The 12,682-nt window shown below is 44.3% G+C and overlaps 1 pseudogene; it reads left to right on the forward strand.

Moving 5' to 3' along the window:
- Positions 1-2,382, forward strand: part of LOC121290508 — a 40,233-nt pseudogene extending 37,851 nt beyond the window's left edge.
- The last annotated feature ends 10,300 nt before the right edge of the window (positions 2,383-12,682 follow it).

The raw sequence follows: 12,682 nt of genomic DNA on the forward strand, positions 1-12,682 counted from the left end.
CTGAAACAGATGTTTGACCACATTTCATGCTGCAACTTGGCTCTCAAAAAGCAAAGTCTCACACCAGGAGTTAATGATTGCTGTCCTTCATGCACCATCATCCCTTCATCATTTAAACACTTCTGCACTTCCATTTTGTTCCTTTCTTACCTCCCTCTCCCCCATTTCCCTGTCGGTTAATACCAGTCAAGTCCTGGCTTTTTCCCAGTTCTGATGAAGGCTCAACAAACCGAAACCTGGGCCAGGATTTTTAGGATGGTGGTGTTTCCCATCCCGCCATCCGAAGATTCGGTGAGGAACACATCTCCGCTAACACTGTCCCAGGGAGATTTCAGGCTCCAATGAGTGGTAATAGGCTGCAGGCAGGACTTCCACTCCTCACTTGGGAGGAAGTCCTGTCTCTGAGACCTGCCAGACTATCAGATTGGCTGGCAGTTCTCCAGTTCATGCAGTGCCTGAAGCTGCTGTGGACAGGACTGAGACTGCATGCACTCCCCAGAGCCTAAGTCCTGGGAGTCCAGGAAAATGTAAGTTTTGGGGGTCTCAGGATGGGGAGGGTGAGGGAGGCCTGGGGGCTGGATAGTAGGAGATTGGGGTGTCAGGGAAGAGGCGGACTGAGGGTTGGAGGGAAGTACTGTGGCCGCTGGACCATGGTGGGCCAGCTGGGGGCAGGGGGGATGGGGAATGCCCGAGGTTAAAAGGAGGCTTCTGATGGAGACACCTCCCCACCCCCAGCCCCTTAAGTCAAAGGCCTGAATCCAGTTATTTTTGGGCATCCACCAGACCCAGGAACTCCTCCCACCAACCTGAAAATTGGGACTGGGTGGGAAAGGGCCCTCAGGTGATCAATAATTGGCCACTTAAGGTCCACAACTGGGTCGAGGGCGGGTGGTCCGTCTGAGGCCCCCTACCACCCACCACCAGCGCACCACCCCCCCCCCCCAACCCCACCCCAGCGTCAATCACTGAGAGGTCTCGGCTGGTGGGAAGCCCAGACGAAAAATTGTACTCTCACCCATTGCTTAAAAACCCACTGGCGGGTGAGCTTACAATTCAAACTGTGATCTCCAATTCTTTCCTCACATATAGTATCTGACTTGCTGAGTATTTCCAGCATTTTCTATTTATATTTCAGATTTACATCATCAATAGCATTTTCCCTCAATATAACGGAGTGTCTCACACTGTACATTACTACTGTGATTAATAGTGTTCCCTTGGACACCAGAGATTTACCCTGATTCCTGTTGATTTTCTCTCCCTTATCTCCAGTCTGAGGAATAACAAACTCACAGATTCTTGTGCCAAGGATCTTGCCTCTGTGATCAGTACAAACCAGTCACTGACAGATCTGGACCTGGGTGCTAATCGACTGGGAGACTCAGGAGTGAAACTACTGTCTGTAGCTCTGAGGAAACAGGACTGTAAAATACAGAAACTAGAGTAAGTAGGTGACACTGTGAGATTGTGTTTAGAATTACTTAATACTCAACAATATATTTTGAGCACTGTTACTAGTATAAAAACCACTGTCCATTATTATTACTGTTAGCTTTGAATAAAAAGAAACATTTAGTTTGATTCATATTATTTCTCTCTCTCTGAGCCTGAGGCTATGGGGTGCCAGTCCCTAAGATCTTTGTATCAAGCGTGTAGGGGAATATTATGAGGTCCCCCCCCCACCCCCCCCCCCCACCATCTCAGAGTTGGGTGGCAGTCGTAGTCACTGTGGCCATTGATTTGGGAAGAAGAGAAAAGTGATTCGATGGCAGAAGCTAGGAAAAGGTGGTGGGGTTGCTCTGTTAATAACTGATGTCATGAGTACAGTAGTCAGACTTGACCTTAGTTCAGAAGATCAAGATGTAGAATTAGTTCGAGTAGAAATAAGAATTAGGAATGGTAAAATGTCACCTGCTTTAGCCCCCCCCCCCCCCCCCCCCCCCGACCCCCCAACCACCCCAGCGTCAATCGCTGAGAAGTCTCGGCTGATGGGAAGTTATCTCTAATTCTTTCTTCACATATAGTGTTTGAGTTGCTGAGCATTTCCAGCATTTTCTATTTATATTTCAGATTTACATCATCAATAGTACTTTCCCTCTATAAAATGGAGTGTCTCATACTGTACATTACTATTGTCATTAATAGTGTTCCCTTGGACACTGGAGATTTACCCTGGTTCCTGGTGGTTTTCTCTCCCTTATCTCCAGTCTGCAGATTAACAATCTCACAGATTCTTGTGCCAAGGATCTTGCCTCTGCTTTCAGTACAAACCAGTCACTGACAAATCTGGACCTGGGTGGTAATCGACTGGGAGACTCAGGAGTGAAACTACTGTCGGTAGCTCTGAGGAACTTGAGCTGTAAAATACAGAGACTGAGGTAAGTACCAAACTGTGTGAAATAATGTTGATAATAACTGAATGTCTAACAGTACATTTTCAGCTGTGTGATTAGAAAAATAAAAAAACACTGTCCATTATTATTAATGTCAATGATAATGTTATTAATGAAAATGAAACTGCATTTCCTCTGCCTCCTGTAATTTCTCTCTCCCTAACCTCCACTCTATGGGATGTCAGTCCAACAGATTGTTGTGCCGAGGGTGTTGGGGAATAATGTGATGGTACACACAGATGTCCTCTCCTTCTCATCAGAGGTGGACGGCTGTCCCCCAATCATAGCCCTTGATTTGTGAGAGGGGGAGGAGAGTGATTATAGGGCAATGCACATTCCAACATTTCCTTCATACTACTCCATGTGGCTAGGGACTGATACATGATCACTATGTTTTGTGGTCTCCATAGGCTCTCCTGTGTCCATCCATTAGGGTATTCACTCTCTCAGCTCCACAACCATCTCACCATCAGTGATTGCCCGCCCTGCTTCCAATCTCCCAGCTCCAGCATTTCATCTTCCATTGGTGTAAGGATGACAAATCTGGATGTAGCCACCCATCTTGTTTCATTCCCCGACATTGTGTGCTCTCTTCTACAAGCACGTAACTGTCCATTGTTACTCACCCATCATAGACATACATGAGCCTTCGCTGGTGACAGCCTGACTGTCCATCTTGGAGACTCAGGGATGCTTCCTGCTTACACCCACTGAGTCACAGCAGCACAGGAGTCAATTCTGTCTGACCGGGGCTCTCCACAGAGAGGCTGACATGCTTCTGACAGCCAATGCTGCTGCCCAGGCATTGCCAGTGGCTGGGTGGGCAAGACCTTTTGACCAAGTTCACTTTTATCGTTATTCACATACAAGGCTGTAAGGCTAACAGTGTATACTGACCTCACAGCCATTATCTTTCTCCCCACCACAACCTCCATTCCTTTAACATTCTCCCTCCTTGTCCACACACAAGTGACACGGGTTTAAGGTGTGGACTCCCGTGATTTGTTTTGTACCCTCACCAGTTTTGTCACCTTAATCATCTGTGCACTTCCATTTTGCAATTCCCCCTCCCTCCGACAATTTATTGTCACTTAAACCAGTGCAGACACTGCTTTTCCCAGTTCTAATGTAAGCTCATCAAACTGAAATATTAACCTGGCCTGAATGTTTCCCTTGTCGGGTGCACGATCGGGGAGCCTGGGAGCGGGTGTGAAATGCGCTTCTGCCCGATCAGCCCCGCGACCATGATCTTACGCTGCTTGGCCAATGGAGAGGCAGCCAGTGTGAAGCGGAGCCGGGGAAAGGCTCAGCACTGCCGCTGGGGGAGGGAAGAGGGCGGCACCGGCCTCACTGTAAGTGCTGGTGAGCGCTTCCAGTCAGCTCCCTGAAGGCAGACAGATGCCTCCGAGAGCTGCAGACCTCCAATTAACAAAACAAAGCACAAAAGGTGCTGCCAAACTGTCCCTGCAGCACAATCAAGCTCCTGAAAGCAGCTCTCACACAAAACACACACAGCCAGATATTTATTTTTATTATAAATCCTAACGGAGATTCCGTCCCTCCCTTGGATGAGGTTTCATCAAGAATGTAAAGGTTTCCTGGCCGATTGGCTGCTCCCCCAACGTCAGGTTGGATGGGCCACGAAAACCCGCTGACAATTGGGACGTGAATGGGTTTAATTTCCCGCCTCATTGTCCGCGGGAACTCTTCAACGTCTGCGCGTGCGCGCCCAGCCCAATATCGCCCGGGTGCGCGATGACGTCAGGACGCTGGTCCGACATCATCTCGCAGGATTCCCCGCCTGCTTGGGTCAGGCACGCGCGCGCCCCCCTGCGGGACTCTGGGCTCCGTTTGTCCCGTCACAGATACTGTCTCCCAGGCTGACTATTTACAGAATATTCCTTTATATTTCACACCCACAGCTTCAATTATAGATTGCTGTTATGTTTTGAAGTTGTGTTTCTTGAATGTTTCACACTGTATATTGTTATTTTAATTAGTTACGTTCTTTGACAAAAAAGCTGGAAAGTTATTCTCATTCCTGTTATTTTTTCTCTCTCGAACCCTCTCCCCACCCGCCAGTCTACAGGGCACCGATCTGACAGATTCTTGTGCTGAGGATCTTGCCTCTGTTTTTAATTGCTCACTGACAGATCTGAACCTGGCTGATAACAAACTGGGAGATTCAGGAGTGAAGCGACTGTCTGTAGCTCTGAGGGGATCGGAGTGTAAAATGCAGAAACTGAAGTAAGCGCCAGACAGTGTGAGATTCTGTTTAGAATAACTTCATATTTAACAATACATTTGAGCACTGTTACTAGTGTTAAAAACACTGTCCATATTTATTGGTGTTAGCTATGAACAAAAAGTAACATTTAGTTTGATTCATGTTATTTCTCTCCCTCTGAACTTTAAGGTATGTAACGTCAGTCCCAAAGATCTTTGTGTCGACGGTGTAAGGGAATATTGCAAGGTCTCCCCTCCTCCTCAGAGTTGGGTGGCTGTCCCTAGTCACTGTAGCCATTAATTTGCAAAAAAAGAGAAAAGTGATTAGATGGCAAAAGCTAGGAAAAGGTGGTGGGGTTGCTCTGTTAATAACTGATGACATGAGTACTGTAGTCAGAGATGACCTTAGTTCAGAAGATCAAGATGTAGAATTAGGTTGAGTAGAAATATGAATTAGCAAAGGTAACATGTCACTTTTTTTATTCAATCATGGGATCCAGACATCAATGGCTAGGCCAACATTAATTGCCCATCCCTAATTGTCCTTGGGAAAGTTGTAGTGAGCTGCCTCCTTGAACTGCAGCAGTCCTTGTGGGAGTAGCTTATAGGCCCCTAATGCCTCCACACTTTTGGACAGAATATACAGGAAAAAATAATGTGTGCCTGTAAGGATGATGCTGCAATAATCGCGGGTTATTTTAATCTTCATACATATTGGATGAAGCAGAATGGCAAAAGTTGCCTGGAAGATGAGTTTGTAGAGTGTATTCAAGACAGTTTCCTAGTGAGCATGTTCCAGTGTCAACCACAGAATGGCTATTTTAGACCTGGGAATGTTCAGTGAGACTGGATTAATTAATGACATCATAGTAAAGGTGCCTTTTAACAGCAGAGTATGAGAAAAAACTAGTTAGAAGTATGAAAGCTGATAGAGGTTCTCCAAATATTTATATAGGAAATGAATATTAAAGTGTGCATAGGTCCCTCAGAGAATGAGGCCGGGAAACTAACAATGGGAAATGAGGAAATGGCAGAAGCGTTGAACAGGCATTTTGTGTAGAAGAGACAAGAAAATCAAGAAGTAAAAAGAAAGAAGGATCTTAAAACAGTCAGGGTTCCGAGGGAAAAGGTATTAGGGAAACTATTAGAACCAAAGGTTGACAAGTCCCTTGACTTGATGGCTTTCATCATAGGATCTTAAAGGACATGGCTGCAGACATAGTAGATACATTGGTTGTGGTCTTTCAAAATTCCCTGGATTTATGGAAGGCCCAGCAGATTGAAAATTACATGGGGCGAATGGATTAGATTTCTTTGAGGAAGTAACATCAAAATTGATAAAGGAGAATCTGTAGATTTTGTGCACTTGGATTTCCAAAAGCAATTTGAGAAGGTATGACATTAACGATAAAAATGATAACAAGATAAGAATTTGTTATACAGGTGGTAGCATATTGGTATTTATAGACGTTTGATTAGCTAACAGCAATCAGAGAGTTGGGGTAAAGGGCCATTTTTGGTTTGGCCAACTGCCACTAGTGGAGTGACACAGAGGTCAGAGCTGGGGCCTCAAATACCTGTGTAAATTACTTGGGTGAAGGAACTGAATTCATGGGAGCTAAATTTGCGATGGTGCAAAGGTAGGAAAGTAACTTGTCAAGTGGACATAAATAGTCTATTAAGGGATTTACATAGGTGAAGTGAATAGTCAAAAAATTGGCAGATGGAGTTTAATCTGAGAAAATGTGAATTTGTCCTCTTTGGCTGTAAGAATAAAAAAGCAGTATTTTACTTGAATGTAGAAAGACTGCAGATTGTACAGTACTGAGGGATCTTGGAGTCCCAGTGCATGAATTGCTAGGCATGCAGTGGAGCAAGTGATTAGGAAGACAATTGGTATGCTGGTGTTTATATGGATTCTGTGGATAAAGCAGTTCCAACGACCTTCTAGTATACCGAAGATCCTGAGTGTGAATCACAGTGGTGCCTTTACCCCAATTTCCATTCAAGGCTTTGAAATGTGACGTGTTTACAACAAAAATGCATTCCTTTGATGCACAAAATCCCAGCAACCAAATGTATACCAACGGAAGAAATCAAGAATTGTATTAGATCAAGGGAAGAGTTGTATTAAGTTGCCAGAAAAAGGAGAGCCTGCGAATTGGGAGCATTTTAGAAATCTGCAGAGGAGGACATAGAAATGGATGGAGAATAGAAAAGATAGAGTATGAGAGTAAACTAGCAAGAAGCACAAAGACTAATTGTAAATGCTTCTGTAGGTATGTAAAAAGGAAAATATTAGTAAAAATAAATGTTGGTCCATTTCAAGCAATATCAGGAAAATTTACAATGTGGAATAAGGAAATGGCAGAGAAATTAAACAAATACTTTGTGTCTGTCTTCACAGGGAAAAGTACTAAAAATCGATCAGAAATAAAGGGGAATCAAGGGACTAGTGTAAACGAGAAACTGCAAGATATTAATATTTGTTAAAATAAAGTATTAGAGAAATTACTGGGACCTAAAGCAGATAAATCCCCTGAACCTGATGATCTACATCCCAGAGTGTTGAAGGAAGTGGCTGCAGAGATAGTAGATGCATTGGTGATCATATATCAAAATTCTGTAGCCTCTGGAATGGTTCCTGCAGATTGGAAGGTGGAAAATATAACGCCATTATTTAAGAAAGGAGGGAGCGAGTAAAGTGGGAACTAGAGATCTGTTAGCCTGACATAAGTAGAAAGGAAAATGCTAGATTCTGCAATAAAGGATGTGATAATAGAACACTTAGAAAATAATGGTAGCACCGGGCAGATTCAACAGGGATTTATGAAAGGGAAATCATGTTTAACATACCTGTTGGGGTTTTCTGAGGATGCACTCAGCAGAATAGACAAGGGGAGACCCGTGGATGTGATACAGTGAGGTAGCGCAAGGATACAGTCACAGCTATTCACAATCTACATCAATCATTTAGACAGGGGGATTAAATGTAATATTTAGAAGTTTGCAGGTGACAGGTCATTAGGTGGAAGTGTGAGTTGTGAGCAGGATGCAAAATTGCTTCAAGGGGATCTGGAGAGGATAAGAGTGTGGCCAAAATTTGGCAGAGGAATACAATGTGGAGAAATGTGAGGTTATCCGCCTTGGCAGGAAATAACAAATACAGAACATTTGCTAAATGGTGAGAGACTGGGAAGCGTTGATCTTCCAAGGTATTTCAATGTCCTTGTTCATGAGTCACTTAAAGCTAAAATGATGGTACAGCAAACAGTTAAAAAGGTAAATGGTATGTTGGCTTATATTACAAGAGGGTTTGAGTATAGGAGTAAAGATGTCTCGCTGCATTGGTGATGCCGCAACAGTAGCATTCTATGCAGTTTTTGTCTTCTTACCTAAGGAAAGATATACATGTCTTAGACTGAGTGCAATGAAGGTTCCACTAAAATAATTCCTGGAGCAATGCGTGCGAGGGAAAATTAAATAGACTGGGCCTCTGTTCTCTGGAGTTTAGAAGAATGAGAGGTGATCTCATTCAGGCATACAAAATTCTTACAGGGATTGACAGTGTAGATGCAGGTAGGAGGTTGCCCCAGGCTGGGTGTAGCTAAACCAGGAGACACAGTCTCATTATAAGGGGCAGGCCATTTAGGACTGAGATGTGGAGGAATTTCTTCACTCAGAGGGTGGTGAACCTTTGGAATTGACTGCCGCAGAGGAGGCTCAGTCATTTAGTATATTCAAGACTGAGATTTATAGATTTCTACACATTGAAAGCATCATGGAACATGGGGTTAATACAAGTAAATGTTTGCTGAAGTGGAAGATGAACCATGATCTCAGTGAATGGCGGAGTGGGCTCGAATGGCTGAATATCTGGCTCCTGCTCTTATTTCATATGTTATTATTGCAAGGGTAATGCATTAGAAAAGTAGGGAAGTTTTGCCGCAGCTATACAGGGCCTTACTCAGACAGCATCTGGAGCAAACTATACAGTTTTTGTCTATTTACTTAAGAAAGGGTATAATTGCATTAGAACCAGTTCAGAGAAGGTTCACATGACTGATTGCTGGGATGAAGGGCTTTATTTTATGAAGAAAAGTTAAGCAGACTGGGCCTATACCCGTTGGTCTTCAGGAGGCTGAGAGGTGACCTTATTGAACACGTGAGATCCTGAGTGGGCTTGACAGGGTCTATGCTGACAGGATCTTTCCTCTTGTGAGAGTAGAACTTAGGGACACTGTTTTAAAAATAGCAGTCTCCCATTTAAGACTGAGATGAGAAGAAATTTGGTTAGTCTGTGGAATTCTCTTCCCAGGAGGCGAATGGAGGCTGGGTCATTGAATATATTCAAGGCTGAGTTAAGGTGGATATTTGATTGACAAGAGAATCAAGGGTTACTGCAGACCGACAGGAAAGCAGAGTTCAGGCCAGAATCAGATCAGCCAGAGTCAGATCAAACATCATCTTTCAAATGACGGAGAAGGCTTCAGGGCTGAATGGCCTACTCCTGCTCCTAGTTATTCTGTTCATGTTCCAACATGTTCTTCAGACTACAATATGTGCCCAGTGATGGATAGAGAAGCATTATGTTTTGTGGACCCCAGAGGCTCTCCTGTGCCCGTTCGTTAGGCCACTCGATCTCTCAGCTCCACCAACCATCGGCCCTGCCTTCAGGCCTCTCCTTACCTGAGGAAGGATGTTCTTGCTACAGAGGGAGAGCAGCGAAGGTTTACTAGACTGATTCCTGGGTTGGCGGGACTGACATATGAGGAGAGATTGATTCGGTTAGGATTATATTCGCTGGAGTTCAGATAAATGAGCGGGGATCACATAGACAGCTATTAAATTGTATACAACTAAACAGGGTAGATGCAGGAAGGATGTTCCGGATGGTGGTGGAGTCCAGAACCAGGTGTCACACTCTGAGGATACAGCATAGACTATTTAGGACTGAGATGAGAAATTTCTTCACCCAGAGAGTAGTGAGCCTGTGGAATTCACGAACACAGAAAGTGGTATTGGCCAAAGCATTGCATGTGTTGAAGAAGGAGTTGGATATAGCTCTTGGGTTGAAAGGAATCAAAGATATGGAAAGAAAGTGGGAGCAGGCGATTGAGTTGGATGATCAGCCATGATCATAATGAATGGTGGAGCAGGCATGAAGGGCCGAATGGCGTACTCTTGCTCCTATTTCCTATGTTTCTATATTTAATTCTGTTTCTCTCTTTGCAAATATTTGCCTGATCAGCTGAGTATTTCCAGTATATTATATTTATATTTAATTTGCAGCATTAATAGTGTTTTCTTTTTCCTTTATAAATGGATGTTGTGCTTTTGGAATGTCTCTTACTGTATATTATTATTAATAGCATTCAATAAAACACTGTGGATTTACCCCAATTCCTGTTATTTTTCTCCCCCTGTTCCTTAGTTTATGTGATAACCGTCTCACTGATTCTTGTGTCGAGGATCTTGCCTCCGCTCTCAGTACAAACCGGTCACTAACGGATCTGAACCTGGGAGTAAACTCCTTCACAGACCAATCTGTCCCCACTCTCCGCTGCCTCATCCTGACCTGCAAGACTCTGAATCTGATCCAGTGAGTGCTTGTGTTAATTTCTACTGTAATAATTAAAATATAAATGGGAATTAAAATATAAATGGTCCTGAATCTATCAAACAGCAGCAATGAAAAGCGGATTGCCGCTGCTCAACAAGATTCTCCCAAACTGAAGCTTCTTCATTTTCCTCCCGGGACCTTCAGCAGTGACGCCCTCCCCCGGGGGGAGCTCCATCCGAGCAGAGTCTAGTCGGGTCAGAGGGAGAGTGATGGTGTCGGCGGGGTCGGGGGTGTTAATGCGGTCAGGGTGATGGCTAGGGGTCTGGGTCAGCCACGTTGTTGGGTCGGACTGTAAAGCCGGGGGTTTAGTCAGATTTGGTCAAGGACAGAGTTGGGAAGGTCAGGAGGTAGTTGGGTTGGTGGGGGTGGTTGGAGGGGTTAATCGGTTAGTGTGGGTGTAGTATGATGGTCAGTGGGGGGTGATTGGGGGACTCGGATGTGGAGTTACCCAGGTATTAGACCAGGTTTTATAGTCTAACATTTCCTGGGTAACTACCCAGGTAAGTCCTGTGGATTTGTCTCAAGTCTCCGATTCTAACCCAGAGTCAGAGACCTTCACACAGGGTCCCGGGCAGCAGGGCTATTACCCAGTAGAAATTTAAACCTCTGGAGCAATTCCCATGTAGGCCTGCGAGTCAGGACAAGACAGGGACCCGCTGGCCATCTTCAGCCATATGTCTGGTCTTTGATGAGCCAGTGAGCAGGAGATTTGTCCCATTAACTCCAGTCTCCCTGTTATTGACACTGTTGTTCAATCTGTTTATTCCTCTTTAATCTTTCATCTCTTTCAGGCTGAAATACAATCGGTTCAGTTTCAATGGAGGAAATCAGCTGAAGTCACTGTGGGGAACCAGATATGGACTGAGTGTGTTTGTCTAAACATTTCAATTGATAAACATTCCTGTTCTCATTATAGGAACATTTTTAACCGAGTTTCTATCCCACCCCTTTAACCGGCCGTGCTCCAGGTTTAAATCCTATTGGCCATTTCCCATTTTCCAGCTCGAGCTGAGTGAGCGTCATCTCCCATTGTGACTTCAGAGGCCCAGCGACCGGGTCACGAGACTCAGCTGCCCGGCCCCGCAAGGCGCTGCTTCTGCAGGATATCCGGGGCTGAATGTTCCCCAATGGGGCACTGGGGAAATGTACAGACAGGGAGGGGCCCAGGGTGGGTATCAGTCTGGGCTGCAGTGGGACATTGACAATTACACTCAGTATTCCTGGGATTGGGGGTAAACCCCCTACGGCTCCCGCTCAGTATCACTGCCCAGTGACCCAGCTGGGAAGTGACCCTGTGTGGGTTCAGGGTGGGTACAGGGTCTGTTCAGCTGGGATAGATCCCACTGTCCAATAGAGACAAACACCCACTGCATGGGGTGTCCCAGAGAGAGCATCCTGTTGGGGAGGTTCCAACGGATTCTGTAACCGATGGATTGACCTGAATGTATCAATGCTTTTCTGTGGTCCCTAAGAAAGAAATCACCAGTTGTTGAAACAATGTGTTGAATTTAGACTCTGCCCTATTGATATTGCTGTAATTTGCACACTGAAGGGTGAGTTTCTAAACAGTTGGAATGACAAAGAGGACTGGAGTGTGTCAAATAAAGAAGTTGACCTGGTAAATTCACCAACCCGCTCAAAGAGTAACAAGTTGTGGAAGTTAAGTGACCCAGTGGAAACTACACTGCATTATTTGGATAGGATCAATGTAGGGACCCACAGCCTGAACCTCTGCGGGCCTAATGCATTGATTGTGGTCTAAACACAGAGCAGGATCGCCAGCATTTAAACAGAGAGCAGATAGTTTGATGTTCCGGGTCAGGTTCCTTAAGATATAACTTTGTTGAATTGATATCATTTTCCAGATACTGATGGACCTGTTGTACATTACATTATTTCCTGATTTATTTTACATTCCCCATCATATACAGTTTGTTTATTCTCCCCTCACTCTGGTACAATAAATGGTGAAGTTCTACTGTGTTCATCCGACTTCAAAAGTCAAGGAATGGGAACGAATAATTTGTGATCAGCAATGACCAGATTAGAATAAGGTCGTACAAGAATGATGAGCCGTTATTCGTTATCACCTGGGGCCACAGACTGACAGATTAAGGGACAGAGGAATAAGACTCCCTGGTTTAATGCAAAAATCAACTCAGAAATGTCAACAATATCACCATACAGTAATGAGGGAATAACACCGATATAGTGGATAGAACAGGTAATGTGGAATAGAGCTTTAGTCAGCTAAACTGTCTAATGGGTTAAATGATCTAAATGTGATTATATTGCAGTAAGGAATGATGTAAGCTAATCAAGCAGTGTAAAATAATCATGCGGAGTAGCTTTGTAAAGTTTGTGGTTACACTGTGTCCTGTTATGTGCTAAAAGAAACAATGGTACCCTGATTAAATTTACTAATATGGTAATTTATGTA

This window comes from Carcharodon carcharias, chromosome 18, assembly GCF_017639515.1.
Source record: "Carcharodon carcharias isolate sCarCar2 chromosome 18, sCarCar2.pri, whole genome shotgun sequence".
Taxonomy (NCBI): Eukaryota; Metazoa; Chordata; class Chondrichthyes; order Lamniformes; family Lamnidae; genus Carcharodon; species Carcharodon carcharias.